This window comes from Cyprinus carpio, chromosome A21, assembly GCF_018340385.1.
Source record: "Cyprinus carpio isolate SPL01 chromosome A21, ASM1834038v1, whole genome shotgun sequence".
NCBI classification, from domain to species: domain Eukaryota; kingdom Metazoa; phylum Chordata; class Actinopteri; order Cypriniformes; family Cyprinidae; genus Cyprinus; species Cyprinus carpio.
The window spans coordinates 7139095-7164979 of record NC_056592.1 but is presented as its reverse complement, the minus strand read 5'-3'; the positions used below and the strand labels follow the sequence as shown (position 1 = coordinate 7164979).

Sequence of the window (25885 nt, the reverse complement as noted above, 5' to 3'; positions counted from 1 at the left end):
ATACCTTAGAGTATTAATAATAAATGTGCCCTTAAGGTACTACTATGAATGTTTTAGGGGTTCATATGGTACAGAGATGTGCCTTTTTAAGTGTACTTCCCTAGTGAAAAGCTGTTGTATATGTACAAGTGTAAAATTTTTTGCAATTTTTTGTGTAGACTATTTTAGAATGGTTCAAGAACCCCATGATCTCAAAAGCATTTTTGTATAGGTAATGTTATAGACAGGCTTTTCAATATCAGCATTATGTCTAGTCCACAATGCAAATTTTTTACCCACTTCGACAAGAAAATGGCCATCTAATTGATATAAATTGACCAATTACAGTTATGGCTCTACGAGACCCTTGGGTATACGTTTTTGTAGGTCCTGATGTTCAGCTTGTTTTGTATGTGCCAGTAATTCCTGCTAGTCTTGGAAGTCTTGGAAAATTTGGAAGTCTCCTGTGCCCTGAGGCTTTGGAGGCCCCTGGCAGTCTGAGGCCCTAGGGAACTAATCCTGCTTGTCTGGTCAATGATTCAGCTCTGGGTAACCATCAAATCAGAAATAGCAGATTAGACGGTTGTGCTCCATATACTTGCTGTTCTCTTAAACTGTTTAAATTTCGTTCAAAGATTTGATGCCACAGACCTGGTCAAAATCAAGCAACTAGTTCTTCATCTGAAGTGCTTAATGTGAAGTGCGCCTGTTACCCTCGAAAGCTCTTGCTACTTTTGCATGCAGTATTTATGAAGATGAGACAATTGGTGAGTAGTCCCATTATTGTTTAACTGGATTTTCATATAATTATTGCAGCAGAGAATGCATAATTCATAAAACTGTACGCAATTACAATATGTGTACATTAGTATTGAGCACCTTGCCTGTTCCCGTCTCCATCTGTCTCCACATACCTTCATGCATCCACTTCTCCCTACCTCCGTTCTATTGTTCCCTCTCTCCCTCCCAGCTGTTCCTTCCTCCCTCCCTCCCTCCATGGCAGGAATCAGGCCACGTGGTCACAGCCAACAGCAGGCAGGGGTGAGAGAGTTTAAAGCAATAATCTCCCTGCAACATGCATCATTCTCCTAGAGCCTCATGTCAGGGTGAGATACAGTGCGAATATTAACATGTGAATCACACACAAATCATGGCATTGTTCATCATCCTACTATAGTGCTTAGCTACAGCTATATGTGCCAAGGTGAAACAAGGAGCTGATAGGCATGAGACTCACGTACGGTGCGAGGGCTCCCTCTCTCTGGCAGGATAATCCGGCAGGCACTAATGGTGCCCGTCCCGATGCTGCAGCACTGATGACATTGCTAGAGTTGTTCAGAAGAGGCAGTGAGCCTCAGACACTTGTGGAGATTAACACATACCGGACATGTTCAGTAATGTTTGACCTTCAGGGGTTTGGCATGATGGGAGTAGCTATTGTAAGTACTGTGTGAGCGTTTTGGCTACTCTGGTGTGTTTTTTAGCATCTTTTCACACCATACATGCCACATTTGATGGCATGTGAAATTAAAAATAGTTTAAAATGAGATGTCTCAAGATTTAAGACCGTACTCTGTTCCATTTAGTTGAACTCTGTTTTGGAAAGAAGAATGCAGACATTCATTTTGAAAAAGGAAGAGAGCATTGTCAAGGGCAAGCGTTGATTGTTGTCGTGAAGGTTGCGGTCTTGTACCCAATGCTCAGTCTACAAGACTGTTGGGTGTCCCATTTGTCATTTTGCGGTTCAGAAGAGTGCACTATGTGCCCTTGATGCACCCTTTTGCCGATCCTGCTCTAGTTCACTGCATCTAACTTCACAGCGAACTGTTACCCAACAGTCTTTGCCACAATTTCTAGGCTTGGAAAGACTATGGGACAAATCTTCAGGGTTACTGATACTATAACTAAGCACAAAAATCCAGGCCCTTTTTGCCATGTTTATATAAAGTTGAAGATTGTAGGCTGGATTTCAATTGGCGTGAAATCTGTAAAAGTCTTGCAGTTTTGTTTTCAGGATTGATCATTGCTGTCACTTCTCATGCCCATCCCTAGAGTAAACTTGTTAGACTTTGACCTAAGTGTGACAGGACTTTAATGTCACACACACATTGCTTCAGAGCCTGTGAAAATCTGTGTGTCCAGGTCTACCCATTTAGAAATTAAAAAAGAAAGATTAATTTAAGACTCAGTATCATTATTTGATAGTATCAGTCAAGATGGGTTAGATCAGGGCACATAGTCTCAGTTATAGAGCAAGTTCAGCTTCAAATTGATGCACTTGTAGACCTACTGCCATAAAGTATTAGGACACTTATGTCTCTCTCTTTTTTTTGGATGCCATTGCATTATATACAAAATATAAAACCATGACGTCTAAAAAACAAATCCTGTGAGTTTTTATTTAAGTTAGGCAGCTAACTTCACTTTCCTGAGACATTATACATATGCATTCATACTGTACTGTCCAAATACTTTTTGGGGCCACTGTATGTGTTTCTGAAAGAAAGGAGAAACAAAGACATGCCAACAGAGAAGACATATTTGCACCCTATGACCGTGGAAAATGAGTGGCAATTTGGTTGAGATTTAGATTGTCATTTAGCTGTGCTGACCTGTAGTTAAAATTCCCATAAGTCTAGTAATAATCCTGATGATATTGACTAGATGGGGCTGTTGTAGCTGGGGTTTGTGCATGTGTGTTTGCATTTGCATGATTTGCCGTTTGTCCATTTGTCAGTCTGAATCAGCCTGGTAGAGTTTAATAAATGTGAGCGTTTGACCTTCTCTGAAGAAGACATTGCACTGATGTCTGGAAGTTCTTTGTTTTTGTTCTTCATGCGGCTTACTACTTAGCAAAAGGGCATGGAGGTATTATGTATACAGGGTAAAGCAAGCTAAATGGTTACCCATTTACTATGCTTGAAAAAGAAAGATTGCAATTGATTTCTTGTCCATGTTAAGATGGGCTGTTCTGGATGGTTGACCATTGTTATGTGGTTGCTGCACTCAAGTCTCTTATCATATTTATGTCTGAAGACATGTTTTTTACTGTTAGTGTATGGGATTTTATACCTGCTTTATAATCTGCCAGGTAAAAATCATTACTGAATGGACAAGATCAGTTTAGACATTCCCGACCTTTGTGTATCATGGAGGAGAAAAATAATACAGGGTAGGAACAGTAGGTAATGATTTTAAAAGTTTTATTTTTGGGTGCACTATTACTTTTAATAAGATTATAAATAACAAGAAGTTAACTACTCTAAGCCATAAATAACAACAGTGTTGTAATTGTCCATTAAAATGTTTGCAAAGCCACACGGTGATGTTGTTAAAATTTGAGGTCCTTCAGTTGTCATCATTCCTTTGTGACTAAGGAAGGTCTGTAGTGACAGGTTTCAGAGGAGATGTGCAGATTCTGGGGGTGTGTGCATATGACTCAAAAGGTATCTGGGAATCTACGCTGTAATTATCTGTTTAATGATGTGTACATCCTGGGTTTCTATAAATCAACACCACTGCCTCCTCACAGTAGTCTGGTGGACTTTACTGTACTGTAAATGGATTTGTTAAAAAATTATTTCTTTTGCATCATTGCCTTTTCATTACTGGCAGGGATAAGTGTAATGATGAATTCAAAGTATCAGTATTTAATTTTCTCAAAATGTATAAATGTAAATGTCTCCCACAAGTAAAGGTAAGTAATTTCTTACAGGAATATTCCAAGGCAAGTTAAACTCATTCAACAACATTTGTGGTATAATGTTTATTACCACAGAATAAAAAGGGGGGGCAAAAATCAAGGATAAGATGAGGCACTACACTCTTGTCACTCTGCGCTGTAAAGAAACGCATGAAGATGAAGGTGTATAAAGTCTTTAATCCAACACACATGTAATCCAACACAGGATATTCCAAAACACAAGGTAACATTGACGAGACCGGAGCTTTTAATGTTATAAAAGCACTCAATTCTTCTTTTAAAACTTGTAACTGTTTTTAATGTTTAGACATTACGTTGTCATGGCAACAAATATATAAATTTGATATACTTACACAGAAAAGGTTAGTAAGCTATTTTTTCACAGTAAAGTACAGTACTGTTAACATTGTTGACATCTTCTAGCTACACTATTCAAAGTGAATATTTTAATATGAATATATTGGCCACTTTCACTGTAACTGCAACACTGCAAGAGATTCATTTTTATGGTAATCAACATTGTATTAAACCATTAAATATTCCTTCAAGATGCAATACTGCATGCAGACTTTTACTTTTAAACTAATGCAGGATATGTCATATAAGTATGTGAATTGTACATTAAAATAACTTACATTCTCAAATAATTCCGTCAGATATATTCATGTTTCTCCTAGACGTTTGCTTAAACAGATGCTGTGCCAAATTGAATTAGATCATTTGCCTGTCTACATGATTACCAATTACTGCATTATTCAAATTAAGTTTCAAATTATGCAAAGTGATGAAGATAAGGGTCTCTCTGTTGCAATTATCACAACAGTTTTTAAGGATAGGTCTCCTTGCTGGTGTCAGTGGGAGTTTATGAGATTTCACATGCCATTATTAGCAGCTGTCGATACACAAATGTGATGTAGCAGTGGCAGGAGCTCTGGCACACAATGAGCCAGCGGAGTAATGGAGTATGAGTGTTTTGGCTGACCTTGTTAGGTTATTTGTTTTGGAACAGACAGTGAGTGATGGGAACAGCAGTGTCCCCTCAAAATGATCCAGGTGTGTGTGAGAGAGGAGACTTTGTCCAGAGCACAGATGAGGGCATCATGTCCAGAAGAACATTTTGCTTTACCATTCCTTCATCATCATCATCATCACCTGAAAGGATAAGACACAAAAGCACAAAACTTCAGGCTTTAGACAATGTTGCCAGTAGTAAACAAGATGTTTTATTTAGTTGGAAAATAAGTCTATTATGCAGAGGTGGGAAATTGTTTTTAATACATTTTTTTTTTTTGAATAATTAATCCGTAACGCTTAGCTGTGCATGATGTGAACATCCACTGCAATCTGTGTGGGGATAATTAACAAATTATATCGGCTTTATCGCCAGCACATGCTGTACATAGTGCTGCATGTCTCAGTACTGTCTTAAAGAAAAGGCATTTTGTCATTCATTCATTTCTGTTTTTCTTCCCTTCATCGGCAGTCCCAACGGATTATTTACTTAAAAAAATGGTGTCGGACTCGGCCACAGAAAAAGACCAGAAGCACTGTAATATATGTTCTTCCCTTTCAGTTGGTCACTTCGACCTTGTGTCAAAGTTCCAACACTAGGGGTTGCACTTGGGAGGCCAGACACCTCTGACATCATTGAAAAAAGGCCAATGAAATTGGTGAGCAAAATTTGCATAGCTGGCCACGCCCAGGACATCCAGGTATAAATAGGCTAGCACTGCATTCAGCTTTCAATCCCCTCATCGTTGGATCTATGGCACAAGCAGTAGTTTCTCCCTTGCCCATACACAGAGAAGTGTAGTGAGAGTACCTCAGGGTGCTTCAGTGGCAGAGGTGGACAGTAGTGAAGTATTTGAACTCTGCTGTAAAAGTACTTTTCAAGTGTCTGTACTTTATCAGAGTGTTTTTCTTTAGAAAACTTTACTTCACAACATTCCAAAGCATAATATTGTACTTTTTACTGCACTAGGTTTCATATTAAATACCATTTAATACTTTAATTACATTAGAAATCTATTACTTTCTTACTTTTACTCAGGTAAAAGTAATTCAAATATTTACTTGAGTACAAGAAAGTACTACATTTCTAATGTTCTTAAATATTAAAGGTAAAACAAACAACTTTTATTTATGAAATGAAGTGCAGTAAAAAAAGAATGACATTATGCTTTGAAATGCAGTAAAGTAAAGTTTTCCAAAGAAAAACAAAGATAAACTACAGATACTTTTTAAATTTACTTGAGTAAAGTAAAAATACTTCACTACTGTCCTCCTCTGGTCAACAGCGATCTTTGATGATGCTGTACCAATTAATTTAGACATGACCACTTGATGCATTCTTTAAAATTTTATTTAGACATGACCACTTGATGCATTCTTTTAGATATGGATAGATGATAAATGGATGGATAGAGTATAGATAGACAGATGGATGAATAGATAGATAGATAGGTAGGTGGGTAGGTGGGTGGGTGGTTGGGTGGATGGATGGATGGAGAGCTTGATGGTTGGATGGATAGCCAGAGTATAACTAGATGGATGCATGATGGATGATAAATGGTTGGATAGACAGTATATAGATGGATGTGTGAATGGATGATGGATAGATATACAGCGAGGATGGATGGGGAGACAAAGAGTATGGACAGAGAGTATAGACTGATGGATGGATAGACAGAGTATAGATAGATAGATAAACATTATGTACAATATTTTATCATTATTGAACTACATAGTGATGCCCTTATAATAACATTATGATTCTGGTAACGTTATGAGTAGTGCGGTATTTACGCGTGTGTTCCGGTCACTCCAGCTCATTCTGTACCTGACATTAGGCTGGACTTGCTTTAAGAGTGGGTTGAATTGGAGGAGTGGTCGCTGCATATATGGTCCCACTGGGTTTCCGGTCTGAAACCTCACGCACTCCCAACATGCCATCGTATCTTTCTCATCTCAATGAAGAGAGAGAGAGAGAGCGAGGAGGGGAGGGTCCTGCTCGTGCGTGTGTATTTTCTTTAACTAGTTGACACTAGCAAGAGGAGACAGCAGCATCCTCTGTCCCGCATCTCCTCCAGAATTTTGTGTTATGCTATAAACAGACCTTCATGTGAACGCAGAAGGATCCGCATCCTAAAATCAACGTGTTCCATCTTTTTTTTACGCATTTTCTCCAATGCTTTGACATCTGGAATGTGCTGTTTTCTTGCAAGGGTTGTTTCCATGCCAGCATGGGAACTGCAGTGTCCAAAAGGAAGAATCTGAGAAATGATGCGATTTCTTCGGTGGCAGCCAAAGTTAGGTGAGTGTCTGCTTTTATCTGAACTCGATTTGGGTTCTGCACCGCATGAAGCCCTTCAGCTCAGCTCAGTTCTGCATTCGTACGTGTGGCTTCAGAGCTTTGCGCGCACTGCCGCTGAAGTTACAAAACGGCGCGTGGGGTCTCAAGTATCATTCATGCGAGAAAGGAAAGGTCAGCCGTAATATTTGTCTGAGCAAACCCGAATACGAGTGTATTTGTTAACGTTACTATTTCATTTATCTACTGAATGCGAAAATTCAGTACATTGATATTCACATTTAAATGACGATTTTCCTCAAAATTACATTTCTGCTACTTTCCGACGTTGTTTCAGACCTGTATGACTGAAGTAGCCTAGCTGTGTCTTTTATATTCAAATAATTGAATGAAGATGTCAAGCCTCATAAAAATGTCATTATAAAAGTATCATAAAAGTCTATGAGAGCCATACGATACAGAATGTGAGGCGCAGAACGAAAGCGAATCTTAATTTCATGAAAATATTTTATCAGAGTAGGGATATAGAATGTGAGGCGCAGAACGAAAGCAAATCTTAATTTCCTGAAAATATTTTATCAGAGTTGTTTATTTTTCAGGTGTATCATTGTTTTAATTTTTGGTGTTTTTATGTTAAATTATTATGTTTGTTGTACTTTAAAATTATTATTTTTGTGTGTTTCTCACACAATACTATGGTTATGGTATATCATATAAGGTTTGGGGGATTTTTTTTTTTTTTTGGGGTGATATATACTTTCATTAATTAATTTTGTTACTTACACTTGAGAGTAGAAAAACACAGATGTCTCTCAGTAAACTGCTTATTTCATAAACGGAAATTTCACGTAGATGTGAGAAGGCTTTTGTAAAATCCATCTAAAACTTCTGTCTTCTTAAAGCCAGCTTAGAGCTTGTTGGATGTTGTAAAAGGTAAGGTACAGGTATAAGATTGATTTTGATTTTAGGAAGAGTCAGCCTAATGAGTCATCTTCTTGTCTATAGATCAAGGCATTGACACCAACCTTTACTGCTGATACACTTGCAACAGGCATGTATGCACAAGACTAACTCGATCTGTCAATCATCCGTGACTGACTTGTGCTGGCCCTGCTGTTCCTGTGTCACAGTGAATTATATAATAATTGGAAAACAGACCGGCAGTCTTGTAACCAAGAGTATGATTCAGCCACCACAGGCGATCAATCAACACATTATTCTAAGACAACATAATAGTGGCTTGATTTCATTATTATTTATGAAAAACTCATATTGACTGCTAGTCTTGACTATACAGACCTATTATTACATAACTAGTGTCTGTTTAGCTCTCATGTGTATCATGTCTGTTATAATTTATAAGATGGCAAGAGGTTCACCTTCTCACCCTAACGTCTGGGCCAGGTTCCTCAGGGATGCTGTGAGTCATTGCATCATTCCTTTTCACATGCATAATGGATTTTGATTGTTGCATTCGAGCAGAAAAACTTTGCAGCTGTCATTTCTCGTAGATAGAGGTCATTGAAATGACCTTGTCTAAATCCAGCTGTAGGCGTAAAGCATTCAGGCACGGATTGAAGCGATGAATGGGAGGGCATTCCTTTACCTCAGTGCATTTATATGTGTGTCATAAGCCTGAGCTGTTCAGTATGCAGGGCAGGTATATCAGTGCAAACGGCTTTGCATGCTGAATAGAAATGACCGATGTAGAACAGTAAACAGAATCCTAAACAGATACAACATGTTAACGACATAAGACACTCTCATACATAGTTTTGAGTTATGCAATATTAGCAATATTAACATTAATGCATGAGGAATTTACATACTGTATGCTGAACATATGAATCTTTTTTGATTAATCATAACCAATTAATTTGTGAAAGTTTTTTTCAATTAGCTGTAGGGCAGTAGTTCTCAACTGGGGACCGGGACCCACGGGTGTCAGCACACTTACTGTTTAAGGGGGCTGAAAGATGACTTAAAATTATTTAAAATTAGCCAAAAAAAAAAAACGTTTTTAGCTTAAATAATATTTATTTTTATTTTTTTAAAGTACCATGGATCTCATGATCTTGAGTTTGAAAATTTTTATATATCTCGAATAACATTACACTTATTTTTTATTATTGTAGTAAAAAAAAAAAAAAATATAATATATACTATATATATATATATATATATATATATATATATATATATATATATATATATATATATAGAATATAATGATATAGCTATTTGTCGGATAATATATATATATATATATATATTGCAAATATTCTGTTGGCCTTCAGATCTTGGAGTCAAAAAGAGAATCACTGCTCTAGGGTTCATCTCTATCAACATAAACAAAAGAGCCTCTAAAATGCCTTGAATTAAAATTAAAGCAAGCTGCATTTGAGTAATCAGACAGTATTCAGACTTCAGATGTGGACCTGCCCTGAAGGAAGAAACTGCTCATTTGCAAAGGAATTAGTCATTGCCCTGTGGCAGTTGTTACTGTTATTATAGCTTGTAAATTACAGTGTTTTTGAGCAAAGAAAGAGGTGTTGAATAATTGTTAACCAAAGCTGAATTTGAATCATTGTCATATTGTGATTAGTTGGCTGTCAAAAAAAGGCTTTTATGTCAAATGCTAGTCTTATTTAACACAGTTTCGAATAATGTGTACGCTTTGTGCTCACTTACTATTGAACCTTCCTTTCACCCGCTGGATTCGGCATTGTCCGGGGAACTGTTGCACCTTGTGAAGGCGGACTCTGGTAATCTCCTCTCCTTCAGACACTGGGTCATGACCACTGAGCTGTTCAGAAGTGAAATCTGTAGGTGGACCATGTTCTGTGAATACACACAAGATCAGTGGTACCCCGGCCCGCTCTGACACACTACAGAACAGCATGTTAAACTTTTAAATTATTCTCATCTTGGCAGCATCATGCATTTGTAGTAGTTTTCTCTGAATAACCCTTCTGAGCTGGTAACTAAAAGATTCCAGTTTTGAACCTCTGAGTGGGTTATTTTTAAAGGGATGGTTTACCCAAAAATGTAAATAATGTAATAATTTACTCACCATATGTCATTCATTCTGAACCAGTGATATTTTAGTATCATTGAGATGCTATTATAGTTTGTTAATGTATTCATTTCGATTTTTTCTATTTTCATTTTTTTGTCATTTTTATTTTTGCTAGTTTTTAAATGGTTTATGTTTTAGTTTTAGTTATTTTAGTACATCAAGATTAACTAAAAGAAAATTAGATGTTATCTTGTTAACTAGCTTAAATAAAACCTTTTTTTTAAATATATATTTTTAATAATTGTATTTCAGGTAATTTTTTTTTATGATTTTAGTTTGTTTTATTTAATTATAATAAACTTGTTCCAAACCTGCACTGCATTTCTTTCTTCCACAAAAGAAGATATTTTAAAGAATGTTTATAGGATCCAAAAAACTTTCATTGAATGGAAGTTTTGGACTTGGAACGGCGTGGGAGTAAATCATGACACACTTTACTTTTTTGAGTAAACTGTCCCTTTTAACTTTCAGAATTGTTCTTTTTTTATATAACTATATTGGTCCTAGCTGTGAAGCAATAAATATTCTTTTCTTCTCAGAATCACTTTATATGACTTATGGGTTCTTCCTGTTGGTCTTTCTTTTTTGTGTATGTGTTTCTGAGTCATTTTTAGGCTGAATGCTTTCAGGGCCACTGGGTCAGCGTGGAGTGCCTAGTCTGTACAGTGTTTGTATTCTAATCATGAGCGATCTGCAGAGTTCCACTTGATGCTCATCCACTCTGATTTATGAGCTGAGAGGCTGAGTCACCGGCTATGCTATAATGCCGTCTCATCTCTATAGATACATGCATATTTCTATTTTGTGAATCCTTTGGGTTTTAGTTAAGGTGTGAATTCGTAAGGTTTAAATGTACTGGAACATTCAGAGATCCATTTGTTATTCTTTTGCTGGACTGTTTATAATGTGTATCCTTAATATCAGAATGGAAAACAGGCATAGCAGAATTAAAAGAAGATGTTATTAAGGGATAAGTGTCAGACGTGTCTTAAAATCACAACTGAATGTTGTATCACACTATTTTGAGGTTATGAGTGTTTTTTTTTTGTTTGTTTTTTTTGCTCTGATTGGATGATTGCAGTGTGGTGTGAAAACTTCTCAAAACAGCCATATTATAAGTTATTTCACTGTTTAAAAAAAACAAAACAGTAATTTGTCTCGTTTTTCAGCAAAAACATCTAAGAAGTAAAAAGAGGCATTATTGCACAAGTTGATTTTTGCCCAGATATTAAGGATTTTTTTAAAAAAGAATATATTTTGAATTGCATTTATTACTCTATTGTAATATTGTTTTTTAAGCATAAATATACAAAACTAAACTATTGAGGTTTATTATACTTAAAACAGGAACAGATTATTTGCCAGTGGGTAGGAAAAAACAAGCTTAATTTAAGGTATTACCTGAAAACAAGTCTTATTATCTTACACAATTTTGCCTCTTTGTAAATGTATTTTGTCTTAATTATTTTTGAACATGATTTTTAAAATGACTTTCTTTTCCATTATGGCAGACAGACCCTGGGCCAAAGTTGAAAGTAGGAAGGTTTATTTATTTATTTATTGCTGGAAACATAGTGAGAAATGTTTTACTTAACCTCTTTGACAGCATTAAGTGTTGTAAGACCAATAAAGTGTAATCCCTAACTCTGGCACTTAAAACAGACACAGAAATCCATTGACCTATATAGGACCTTTTAAGGAAGAATCCCAAATATTCTCCCGTGCCTGCAGTATCTGAAGAGACTGCCTTCTTTAAGCCTAGTCTGAAATATCGAGTGGGAAGTGAGGCTCTTTTCAGTGTGTTTTTATTCACTGCAGGCTGATGAGATCTGACTCATTGATCTTTGGGCCTCGGATAAATCTGCCGAATGCTGGCATTTCAGATATACTCATAGTTTCCCAGAAAGGATCTAGAGCTGCAACCTTCCATGTCACCCTCCTTGTAGCATATTAAAAATAGCTATTAAATGTCAAAACAGGGTATTTATGAAGATTTTCATATATAGCTTTGGGGGGTTTTAGGCTCAGGCAACAGGATGCATTGGGTCAACATTTAAATCAGCCATTTATTAACACTGCTGATACAACAGCTAAATTGGATCAGCTGGTGACCATCTTCAATGAACAAATTGCAGTCTATAAGGTATATTGTAGACATGCTGATTTTGGCTAGTACCCATCATAGCTGGTCATAGTTTCTTTTGGATAAGTAAATTTTGCTTTTGAGTGAATTATCACTTTTACAGAAGGTTAGACTTAACAAATCCTATTTTATCCAAATGCTAAAAGAACAAATCCTAGATGATACCTCTCACTATGCAAAACCGCTAAATTGTCTGCCTTTAAGTTTTAACATTATTAATTATACATCTTATACTTGTATAAGAAGTCAGTCGGAACATGCTGGGGCTGTGCAAAAAATCGAATACGATTTTCATGCGCATCTCTTCAGTAAAGGCGCTCCTGTGATTAGTAGTATATCTCCAGCACGTGCGTTAAGATCAGGGTTGCCAGGTTTTCACAACAAATCCTGCCCAGTTGCTTCTCAAAACTAGTCCAAAACTAGCCCAATCGCGTTTCCAGGAGGTTCCCCGATGAAAATTGCATCCCTGGGTTAAAATATAAGTTTTTTTTGGCAGGGTTGCCTAGGTAATATTCACATTTTAGGCCATAAATATCACGTTATTGGTATTGGGGTCGCTTCAACCCGCGAACGTGAAAAACAACCACAGACTTGGCAACACTGGTTGGCATTTACTACACAGAGCCGTAATTCACTGACAATCTACACAAAATCGATTTTAAAAATCGCAGGCGATTCTTTGTCGATTTTGAAAGCGATTTTGTGGAGCTTGTCGGTGGACTACGGCTCTGTGTAGTAAATGCCGCTCCACCTGAACCAGTGTTGCCAAGTCTGCGGTTGTTTTTCATGTCCGCGGGTTGAAGCGACCACAATACCAATAACGTGATATTTAGCCCCTAAAAAGAGAATTTTACCAAGGCAACCCTGCCAAAAACGTATATTTTAACTCCGGGATGCAATTTTTATCGGGGAACCTCTTGGAAACGCGATTGGGCTAGTTTTGGACTAGTTTTGAGAAGCAAATGGGCAGGATTTGTTGTGAAAACCTGGCAACCCTGATCTTAACGCACGTGCTGGAGATATACTACTAATTACAGGAGCGTCTTTACTGAAGAGATGCGCATGAAAATCGTATTAGATTTTTTTTGCACAGCCCTACTTCCTGCTCTATTTATTGTCTGGTAGCGGAGATGAGATTGTGTCCTGTAATTAGTCTGACCGTTTGAGATAATACAGATCTCAGGATGACTCTGACGCTCTGTGATCACGCCTTTGACATTGTTGTCTTTGCTGTTGTGCAAGAGAGAGAGAAAAGGGTCGAGTGAGAGTTGAAGAGAGTGTGCGCTCAGGGCGAAGGAGGGTTCCAGGCATCGTTAAGCCTGGCTCTCAAACCATGGAAGAGGGAGGAGGGTGACATTTTAATCTGTGGTCTGTGCCGAAGCGCAGGTCCCATATGCTGTGCAAACATGCACTACAAGAACATGCCATTAGCCGTGCTGCAGTTTTTACTAGCTCAGAATATATCAGAGGAAAATGTGTCCGAAGGATCAAAAATGCTTGACTGTTCAGTGGTCCCCGGGCTCATATTAAATTCATGTTATCCACTCACCTTATAATTGTTCTCAAGGATCTGCCTGAATTAAATGCATAAAGATCCCTGGGAAAAGTGCCAGTGAAGTGTCTGCTTGGTGAAGTGTCTTAAAAAGAAGACGTTGCAGTCTACTCTAGACCATCAAGTTTACCTAAATCTTTTCATATTTAAAGGAATAGTTTATCCAAAAATGAAAATTTCCTGAAAACGCACTCACCCTCAGGCCATCCTAGATGTAGATGAGTTTGTTTCTTCATCAGAAACAGATTTGGAGACATTTAGCATTACATCACTTGCTCACCAATGGATCTTCTGTAGTGAATGGGTGCCGTCAGAATGAGAGTCCGAACAGGTGATAAAAACATCACAATAATCCACAAGTAATCCATACGACTGCAGTCCATTAATTAACATCTTGTGAAGTGAAAAGCTGGATGTCTGTAAGAAACAAATCCATCATCCAAGGCATTTTATTCTTAAACTGTCACTTCTGGTCAAAATACCAGTCCATACTCTGTGATAACACTTCACATCAAAATCCACCAAGAACGGTTTGGACTTGATCTGTGCGTATTTCTCTCCTGATTCAGATTAAATTGCTTTTTGACTGAAGAAAAGCAATATTACAGATACAGGACTATTTTTTGAAGTTAAAAATGTCTTCATGGATTCAATTCTTACAAACATGCAAAGAGGTTAATTGATAGACTGAGTTGAGAGTTGTATGGATTACTTGTGGATTATTGTGATGTTTTTATCAGCTGTTTGGACTCTAATTCTGATGGCACCCATTAACTGCAGAAGATCCATTGCTGAGCAAGTGACGTAATGCTAAATTTCTCCAAATCTGTTCCGGTGAAGAAACAAACCCATCTACATGTTGGATGGCCTGAAGGTGATTTAATGTTTAGCAAATTTTTATTTTGGGTTGAACTATTTCTTTAATTATGATACCTTTCAATCTCTTAGCATTAGCATTCATCTCAATGGCAGATGCTCGGCTGGTGTGAGTGATTTGAAATCTGCCAAATTTGCTCATGTTTTCAGTTTTTAATAAACTATGTTAAATGGTGTAAAAACAACAGTAGTGTACTGCATTATGACAGTCCTGTGTTTGAGAGTGGCTTCGAGTGTGAATTTTTTACTGTGTGTATTTCATGCATGAGTGCCTGCTGTTTGTGTGTGTGTGTGTGTGTGTGTGTGTGTGTGTGTGTGTGTGTGTGTGTGTGTGTGTGTGTGTGTGTGTGTGTGTGTGTGTGTGTGTGTGTGTGTGAATGTGTGTGAGTGCACTGTCATGGATTCCGTCCCCTCCTACTGTGCTCATGCTTTTATGTGCTGCTTCTGTTGAGTAACACTGCTGAAAGCAAAGAGATAGAAAGAGCTCTAAAGCATTTGCAGTGAGAAATCTGCTCTAGATGATCCTGTTGTCCCAAACCTCTGTGACCTACTTTCTTCTGTGGTGTTCAATGAAAGTACTTAAGGGTTTGGAGTTTTTTGGATGCCACTGATTTTCATTTTATGGATATAATATGTTTGAAATGACATAGCAATGAGTAAATTATCCATTCATTCATTCGTTCATTCATTCGTTCGTTCATTCATTCATTCATTCATTCATTCACTGTGTTCTCTTCTAATATATTTTAAAATATTATTTATTGCTATGATGGCAGAGCTGAATTTTCAGCAGCCCTTCACATGATTCTTTAGAAATCAATCTAATATGCTGATTTAATATGCTAATATGCTAACTTGCTCCTCAAGTAACATTTCTTATAAATGAATAAAATGTCTTTCAAAAGAAAAGAGACTGAAAAAAAAACTTTTAAACAGGAGAGTATTAGTGCAGTGTATGTATAAGATATGTTGCACTATTTTCATGACTATTAAGCATACCCTCCCAAAAATACTATAGTTCAAAAAACATGACAAAATTGAGAATCTATAAGAAATTGCCATTAATAATAATTATATTACAATAATAATTACAGACACACACAAAACAATGTGTGATGTGCACCATTACAGAAATGTAGACTTTGTGTGTGTGTTAGTTTTATTATAAATGGTGGAAAGAATGTTTGTGTATCTCAGACTGGAGATGACTCTGGGGCCCTGTTGAATTCCAGCAGTTTCTCGCATCTTCTCTGACTGTATTTCATACATTTTTTTTATGTTTAATGTTCCTCTCTGCTCTCTTTTTTTGTTTCCCACCTACCTTAACTGTTTCTCTGACACTTTGGAGTCACAGGAAACATTCATCTCCAGCATCAAAACACACAAATTTAGATTTTTCCAGTTTTTCCTCTTCTTGCTTCACCTTCAGTCACATTCTGGAAGCATGCTGACTTCCTTTTATTATTTATTATTTCATTTTCACCTAGTGGCTCCTATTTTATTTTTTCTCGCTTTACCCATTACCTATTTTCTTGTCCTCCCTCTCTCTCGCTCCCCTTCCTTCCTTCTTATCTTGCTGTATTTCTTCTGATATTTTATTAATATGATTGGGATGTCTGGCTGATGATAATCAAAGGAGCTAACAGAAAAAGAAAAAGAAGCAGTGTAAAATTTTGCCACACAAGAGCAGGTAGAGTAGATAGATTCTATTTTAAATGTATTTTTGTATTTGTATTTATTTTAATAAAATACACACACACACACACACACACACACACACACACACACACACACACACACACATATATATATATATATATATATAAAGATTTGTGAAATTCACAATGTATTCTTTTATCCTGTATTTCTTCTGATATTTTATTTTATTATAATATGATAATTCCCTCAGCTTGGGACGTCTAGCTGATTGTAAAAATGTAGTGCTCTAGAACAGATGGATAATTACCTAAAATAAATGTATCTTTATTTTTAATTTTAATGTTAGTGTTGCTTATGTAATGTTTACTTTAATTTTACAGCTCAGTGAAAGAATCCAACATTCAAATGTAATTTTTTACTGAATAGTATCGATGATATTATATATAATAAAAAATTTAAATAATAAATAAAAATAGTTTTAAGTAATTCAAAATTTATTATATTTCCCAGTATGTGTAAAATATATATTTATATGCTCAATTAAGCATCACACTGTTAGCTTAGCAACATCATAACATCAAATCAATCTGGTCTGTCATTTTAGGATGCACCCAATGTAGTAAGCTTCCTATGTAGGCAGAATGCTTACTGCATTCCCCAGCTCTTCAGGTCAAGTATGTGCTCTTCAGACCGAACTGGCATTCCAATTATAACCCTCCTGCATTGGAGGATGCTTGTTACGGAGCGGGCGAGAATGACCTGGTTCAACATGAGCTGTTATGGTAAAACTGAATAATTTACAGCACTGTCACAAGTGTCATGTTGTTGAACATTACGTCAGGAAAGCTGAGGGCGACTGCAAGCCACCAGGGATTCCTGTGGAACGATCCCAGGGTGTGTGACAGCTTCTGAGGAGGAGGTTGCAATATTGAGCTCCGAGTGGGTTTTCCGTGCGTGGGGAATGGATGTGATTATGTGTGGCCATATATTGTGTAGAACATGTTCATTAGATATATTAAAAGTCTAAAGCATATTTTGGTGCCTGCAAATATTTGCCTGTGTGACGAAAACGGGTTCAGGCAAAGCGTATTAAGGACTCATCCGTTATGTCTCCTACAAGATTGAATCAGCTTGGCGAAAAGCAATGACTCACCCAGAGATTTACACAGTTGTGAGTGCCAAAGCCACCGTATGCAGAACAGAATAAGCTGTTGTTCATTTATTATTGAGGCGTCAATATGCACTTATGAAATGTGAACCGCCAGAGTCTCTTTGGTTATACTGGCTTCATTATTTATTCAAATCTTAATGGTCTATTCTGATTGACTAAATCATTTCCCACAATTCTCAGTCGATGTTATCGATTGTTACTGATGAAACCCCCTCAGGCCCGAACTAATTAGTGTTTCTCTTTCTTTCTCTTTGATTCCTGCTGTTTACGATGGGCCAGTGGTGACAAATATCTCCTGTGGGAAGCGTTGTGACGTTCGTTTTTTATGCGTTTTCTCGCTCTCTCCATCTCTGACGCACTCTCTTTATAGCTGCCTGTGAATTAAGTGTCAGATTAGTGCTTACTTTGATGCTTTAGTATGAATGAGGTTTTAAGCATCTCTTGAGGTTATCGAGCTGATCGTTTGCATCACTGTTATTCATGAGCCTTTCATTCAAACCAATCAAAGCTGTTATCATGTTCTAATGAAGATAATTTTCTGTATATCTGAGAGAAACGCATGCAGACATGCTATACTCATTTTTAACAATGTTTATTTTATTGTACTGTAGTTTACACAACCTGCAGCTTGAAATGCTATTCTCATTAAAAAAAAAAAAAAACTTTTTAAAATTCTTATTTTATTGTAGTTGTTGACATTACCTGCAGCATGGCATACTATACTCATTTTAAACATTTATTAATATTATTATATTATTATAGTAGTTGACATGACCTGCAGTGACATGACTACTTTTAAATTATTTTTCTTATAAATAATTTTTACATTTATTATATTAGTAGACATGACCTGCAGCATGACATGCATGCTACACTAATTTTCTGTTTTCATTTTATTTCAGTAGTTTACATGACTTGCAGCATGACATACTCTTCTCCTTTTAATTTTTTCTTTTCTAATTTTTCATTATTTTATTATGATTTTTTTTTAATTTTATTTATGCATGCAGTTTTTTATGACCTCATAACTTATATTATATTTGTAGTTATTTAATTATCATTAATTTATATTTTCACATCCATATTTCTACTTGCCTCAATATTTTTATTTGTCTCTTTTTAACCCTTCAAATCCATCGTTTTCTCCCATTTTCTTCCTCTTGGACTGGAAAGATAAAAACGCTACATCTGAATCTGTGGGTGGCTCTGAAATTCAAAGCAACCAATTACATTTACACAGTGTGTGTGTCTCTGTTTCTTCTCCTCCTTCTCGTCCACATCCTCCTCCTCTCTCTTTCTCCCTTCCTCTCCCCACTCTGTTTTCCCACCTTTCTTTCTGCCATATGCCCTGTTTTTCACAGTCACACGCGTTTCCACATGCCTGCCCCTCATTTCAGCCTTCACACTGCAGAAGCCGAGCCACATTCTTAAGTTTGAGGAGTCCGGCTTTCAAACCTCCTGATGCAGACAGCTGCCACATGCAGAGCATTACTCATATCCCTGTGAAAGCCCTTTATACCCGAGGCTGGTGTCAGCTTAGCAGGTGACATTAAGAGGTTAAGAGTAGTCCGCATTGGGCCTGTCATTTCTTAAAATGAAAAAGAAGTGAGAGAAACTGACAGCCGGATCCGGAAGCAGGAAGAGGTAATGACATATAAGGAACCATCGTCCATCTAGACTCTATCAAGAAGAGCTTTATCGTGTTCATTTGTGGGGAAAATTGTTATTTAAAGGGGGCCATATCATCAGAGATCTAATTTACTTGATCTTTTTATTTGTAAATTTTTTTGCATTACGTTTTTGCATTAGTTTGCATTAATGCTTACTTGAATGCTCTGATGTTCTCTTGTAAGAGAGACATCATGATGGGCTTAATTCATTAAAACAGGATTTTAGTAATGAAAGGATTGCAGTAAATGTTAAATACGATCAACTGCTGACAGGGTCACTGGATTGTGCACTGCTGGATTACACTGTGTGATGCTTCTGTGGTTTTGTAGCCTGATGACTAAGCTGATTTTAGGAGAAAATGTGTGGAATTCTGCAGAATGGATTTCACATGGTGAAATGAAATCTGAGCTGAGAGTACTTTTCTATTGTTTTTTTAATTATTAAAATATTATTTATCTATACATTTTCATTATAACAATGAGGCAGTAATGTTTTTAACTGACTTTTCAGAAACCTTAAAGGTATAGTTCACTGAAAAATTTAAATCATGCCAGAATTTACTCACTCTCATGATTTTCATCAGAGGAACATAAAAAAGGATATTTCAGTTCATTTGGTAGTCAGTGGGCACACCGAACAAAAACTGTTTGGTTACTACCAGCATTCTTCAAAATATTAGTATTATTATTATATTCTTTTGTTTTTCAAAAGGATTGGAACATCATGAGGGTGAGTAAATGATGAAATTTGGGTATACCCTTTGAGCACTCAAAAGTGTAAGCTTAATTTTGAGATTGACATCATTGAAAGTAATGATAACTTGCATTTCGGTTAGTTTTGTTTTTGTTATGTTTGTGATTTGTGTTAACTTGCATTTCAGTGAGTCTGATTTTGAGTCAGACTGATTCAAGCCTGTAACTGCTTTGTGAGTCTTTTTGAACGATTCATTAATAGAAACAAGTCATTTGCTTGTGACTTCACAGCATGTCGTGCCTAACACTATCCTTCATCCGTGACTGTATTCACAATGTGGGCCTGCCAGTGACGAATGTGTGTGTGTTTTTTTGCAGAGCAGCTCGTGCATTTGGAGAGTACCTTCACACCCATCCTGAGAACTGCAACGGATCAGGTCAGTTATTTCCAGTCCTCTGTCTTTCTGCTCTTCTTTTTTCCAGTCCACTTAGAGCCTGTGATGTTCTCAGACTCCAGGCGCATTCATGTTTCATGAAGAACTGTGCCACTTCTTAATGTAGCGTTTGTTACCTCATCTGTCTTTTTCTCTGTCTTTTTCCTCACTTGGTCCTCTCTCTTTCTCTTGTCATCTGTCCTAATGTTTGATTTGAAGATCACTTACTGTCTGACACCCTCGTTGGCCACGACTCTGACTTCCCAGACAGCCTGTGCACTCAGAACAACAACTTCCACAGCTGCACCCTCCAGGGCTCAGCCGTCAGCACCGACCCCAGCTTGATCAATCCCGCCTTGGGCCTTCTAGAACCGCCACCTCCGGCAACTTCCTCCAAGAGCCGGCTCTCCCTAGAGCGCAGCTTTTCGGCAGAGGAGGATCAGCAGAAGTGCGTGGAGTGTTCCCTGCAGCCTGCTCGGGTCTACACCATCACCGGAGAGAGCGGCATGCTGGGAACCAGCCGGGGAAGCAAGGAGAACCTGGAGCTTGAGGTCTTGAAAGGGGCGCAGGAGGCATGTCATGCCCAAGCGCTCACCCAGCCCTCTACGTCCTCCAACTCGTCTTCTCCGACCCAGCACCACCACCGCCACCATGGAAGTGGAAGCGGAAGTAGATCTGGAAACCAGCAACACAGCAACCACTATCATGGCAACCACCATCACAGCAACACCAGCGGAGGTGGAAGCAGTGGAACCAGTGGCGGAACTGGTGGAACAAACCCCCACCAGCACATCTCCAGTGCGGGAACGTCGCACCATCACCACGGGGTGCCCCATCACCACCACCTTTCCCAGCCTCTGCAGAGCTCGGTCAGCGCACACAACATCCGTGGCTGGGGGGAGGGAAAGGACTGCGGCCTGGCGTGCGAGGCCTGTCCCGGGGCTCCCTCGCGCAGCCAGGGCTCCCTGGACCTGGAAAGCAGCACCCGAGAGGCAGGCAAGCAACGCCGGCCACCACTAGAGCGGATGTGCAGTGTGGACCGCATGACTTGGCTGGAGCGAGGTGAGAGGGGGAGAGCGACGGGGAGAGAAAGAGAGAGAGGCTCTGGCCGAGGGGAAGGGGTGGGGTTCAGCCAGCAACAGGGGCGTCGATGTGTTCGATGTGCAGTGGTCTGTATTTTTCCACTCTCCTGTGTCTCTCTCCTCTCTCCTGTGTGTTTCTTTTGTGCTCTCTCCCTCTGTGGAGTGGACTATGTGTGTATATGTGTGTTGTTGCTGGTGGATCTTCATACAGTGGCCCCAGAAAGTATTTGGACACTTGAACTACACTTAATGGAATATTTCAGGTTCAGAAGCAAAGCTTATTCAACAGCATTTTGGATAATATTGATTACCACTGAAAATAATTCAGATTTTGTCTTCAGAAACAAGCAAAAACTGTGGTTAGTGAGGGCCTTGCTGATAGTAAATGAAGCCCTTAAATGCATATGGCAGATACTTTTTTCCCAATTGCATCTGATATCTATTGTATTTAAGATAAACTTTTTTGTCAGTTCATACATACTTTGGGAATTGAACCCATGACCTTGGTGTTGTTACCACTATGCTCTACTGCTTGAGCTATGGGAATAAAAATGCTCATATTTTAGCCAATGGTGTTGTACAGCAATGATATTTAAAGATTATGCTAAATATTATACATGTTAACATGAGACTAGTCAAACTATTAGTTCATGCATTCCTTGGGAATCAAACCCATGACTTTAGCATTGCCATTCTCTATTGTTTGAGCTACGGGATTAAAACGCTTTTAGTTTAGTCACACATACAGTACAGCCATGGTACTTCAATGTTATTCATTAGACTGGTGTGATGGAATCGTTTACTAACTTTAAGTAAAGTTTGAACATTTCAACATCAAACTAAGCAGATAGTTTTTCCAGTAGATTTTAATCTGCAGATAGACATAAACGTCTCTTTCTTGTTTACATATATTCATAAGTTCTGACAATTGAAAACCATACAGAAATAAAAGTCATCTGTTATGCCTTCAGCTGATGTACTGGCAACTACCCACGTACACAGACACATCTTTGATGTATAACGAGAAGCTCATTTGTCTAGAATAGTAGACACTCAGATAATACACATTTTTACAGATTCACATTTCACTAGCACTATTACCTGCTATGTACCTTCGTTTTACCATGTTTTTTGCTTTCTTTAAAACAACAAAAGGAAAAATTAATAGACAAGCCAACATGTTTTCTGTAGTAATCAATACTTGCAACTGAGCCTAACTTGTTTTGAACCCAAAAATGCATTTAAAAACGTAGATGTGTCATTAGATGACAAATGATCAACCAAGTGGCATTTATTTTTATTAAAAAAAGCACAAGGTCACTTTTCATGCAAAACATTTGTTAACACAATATGTGTGTATTTATATAATTATTATTGTTATTATTATACAGTTAAAAGTAATTGCAAAGATAGTTAAGAATAGTAAAACTAGTATGATTTGAGTATGATATTTTGTTGTCTACTGCAATAAAACTCCTAAGTTTTGGAGTATGGCTTACGTGTCCAAGTACTTTTTGGGGCCAATGTATATGTTTGTTCAGTTTGATGCAACTAATATATTCGGATATATAATTTCAACTGTACTAATGTGGTACTTATGTCTGTTTCTAACCAGAAGATAACAGTTGGTTCCCTAAAGAGAACATGTTCAGCTTTCAGACCGCTACAACGACCATGCAGGCGTGAGTACTCACTTCATCACACACATACACACACTGAAGTTTGAAGCCTATATTGACCTCAAGTACAGATGGCACAACAGGTGTCTCGCCACAAACACGCATTCATTTAGTGACATTTACTGTCAAACTGACTCAGAGAGCCGACAAGTACACGATGGCCACACACACTTTCTTCAAACATGGTTGTTATCTAAGCTTTCTGTCTGTCTTCTTCTCTTCTTTTTTGTCTGCCTCACCTCTCCGCTCTACAGGATTTCGTGAGTATCCCTTTTTGTACCCTTTAAATGTCACAAAATGACAGTGAGTGATGTCAAACGCTAGCTTCCCCAGCACTGCCTACCCTGCCATCCCTCCAGTCTCACCAATTTAGCTCTATTTACAATATTTGACAGTGTTTGAATTAAATAAAAATTACTACAACAACAAACATTCCTATCCCAATGGGATTAACCCCTCTCTCCTCACCGACATACCTCGTTCTTGTTCCGAGTGGGTCCCGAACTCGGGTCTACGGCATGGGAGGTGGATGCACTAACAAGGAAGCTAAAGACTGCAGCCACTAGAGTGTCTCTTGAGATCAGGGGAGTGAGACCCTCTGTTACACTCACCCCCCAAACCTCACTCCCATCCGGGTCACGGCACCAATGTAATCCCTCTCTCCCGGGTCCTCACTGCCACACCTCGTTCTTGTTCTGAGTGGGTCTCTCCGGCATGGGAGGCAGACGTTCTAACAAGAAGGCTAAAGACTGCAGCGCTAGTTTGTCTCTTGAGGTTTACCTGCGCAGCACCTACTCACTGGCCTTCATTACAATTAGATTTCTTAAAGGACCTCCAAGGTAATTTGCTCTGTAATTTTTTTCACAATTGCTTCGTAATTTGAGATTGTGTGAGGAAGAACACAAACCTGTCTATGAAACAAACATTTATTGGATCTCCTCAGGATAACTGGTCCCTTTTTAAATAGGGCTTGTGTGTATGAACTGAGGAAACTGCCGTTTCACCACTGTCAACTGAAGTAAAATGGTTTTACTTTGATGTATAAATGAATCACAATGCGCTTGGTTTGAAAACCTGAGGCAAAGATTGATGATGTTGCTTTAGTGGTGTGAAATGTAGCGATGCATATGGATTCAGGAAATGGCTTAGAAACACATTTGAGAGGCTGGTCTGGATAATTCTGATTACCTCAGCCGGAGACATAGATTGTCTTTGATGGTTTAGAAATGCTGACAGATGCTGATGTCGATCATTTTTTGGGTCGAGTTTAGCTAGAAATGTTAAGGGTCCCTTGAAATAATTTTGAACAGCATTTTGAATTGCAGGTATGTCTGAAATGTTTTTTAAAGCAGTTTTATTTATTTACTTACATTTTATTTACTTCTTTTATTTAACTGCAAGAAGAAATTCTCAGAATGAGTCTCAAAATGTGGAAGAAATTTCAGTATGTAAGTGATACTGTTGGTTATGTTATCATGAAGGTCAAGATATTCTCGTACCAATTTTTTACACCATTGTGTGGTGGCATAAGTCCCGTTCGTTTATACTTTAATCCAGTCCGAGGCTCTGCTCATGGCTGAACCTTTATTTACCCGGATGGAACTCCTTCTGCCTAACATCAGCATAAAATTTCCCCTTCATGAGCATGGCTCTAACCTCTAACCGCACTTCAGTGAACCCTCACCCTCGTCCTCGCTGGCATTAAAGTTGTGTCACCACCTGCTAGGGTTTTCCGGAGTCTAGCAGAGAGAAAGAGGAGAAAAAATAAGGTGGAGTCAGCCTCCATCATCCAGAGGTACTTTGTTGCAGGCCTGTCAATTATCTCTGCTTTTATTCCGGTCAGATATAGAGGAAGTGTTTTGACAGTACAGCCCTATCTGGCACAACAGTCTGTCTGTCTGTCTGTCTGTCTGTCTGTCTATCTATCTATCTGTCTATCTAGCTAATCTTTATCTACATCTGTCGATCATTGTGTCATTGTGTGTTCTATCTAAAGCAAAGAGATATGTAACCATATCAATATAGATATTTTGTCTGAGGACTTGGCACGTTCATTATTCTTAGACATGAAACCACCCTAAGCAGTTTAGCCTTCAATTTGCTGTGTGGTTGGGCTGAGATGAGAGTCAGATTCGAAGGCTTACCTCCATGGTTACAACACATCTTGAAATTGCTTTTTGCCTTACTGCCACAAACCAACTTACTGTTGTGTAACTAAGGCGTGACTGAACTATGCAAGTTGAGAGGAAAATTGCAATTGTTTGCAACCTCAGAAATCATGTTTTGTTTGTTTGTTTTTTTGGAGGAAAAAACGGTCCAACCAATGTCAACAGGAGTGCAAAAGAAATTCTAGACATATCCAATGTTAAATAACATCAGCAATGTTCAGAGTGAAAAACATATTAAAATACCAATAAATTAATAAAATGCTTTTTACATTAACTACATCACAGTGCAGCCTTTGCCAGCTGGTTATATCATATTATAATGGTAATACTAATTTGGTTACTGAAAAACATGTTAAAATGCAAATAAATTTATAACAGAGTGATAATTGATGTTTGAGGTATATGAAATACTAATAAAAAATGTATAGTTTTTCATTCATTTTTAAACACTACACTGTACTGCAGCTTCTCCCAACTGGTTATATCAGCAGTTGATTGAATCAGAAAGCGATAATCATAATTACCTGTTTTTCAGCCAATCAGTTTTAACTACTGGATGAGCATTACATCACCTAATTAATATTCATGAGTCATGCTGATAAGATTTATAATCCCATCCACACATTTTATCATTTCTAGGTCTCCGATTTACTCAGCTAAACAGGAAAAAAAGAAAAGGGGTAGCAT

At 37.9% G+C, this 25885-nt stretch overlaps 1 pseudogene; it reads left to right on the top strand.

The window, feature by feature from the left end:
• Window positions 1-6336: 6336 nt before the first annotated feature.
• The window catches only part of LOC109071162, a 32362-nt pseudogene continuing 12813 nt past the window's right edge, over window positions 6337-25885 (top strand).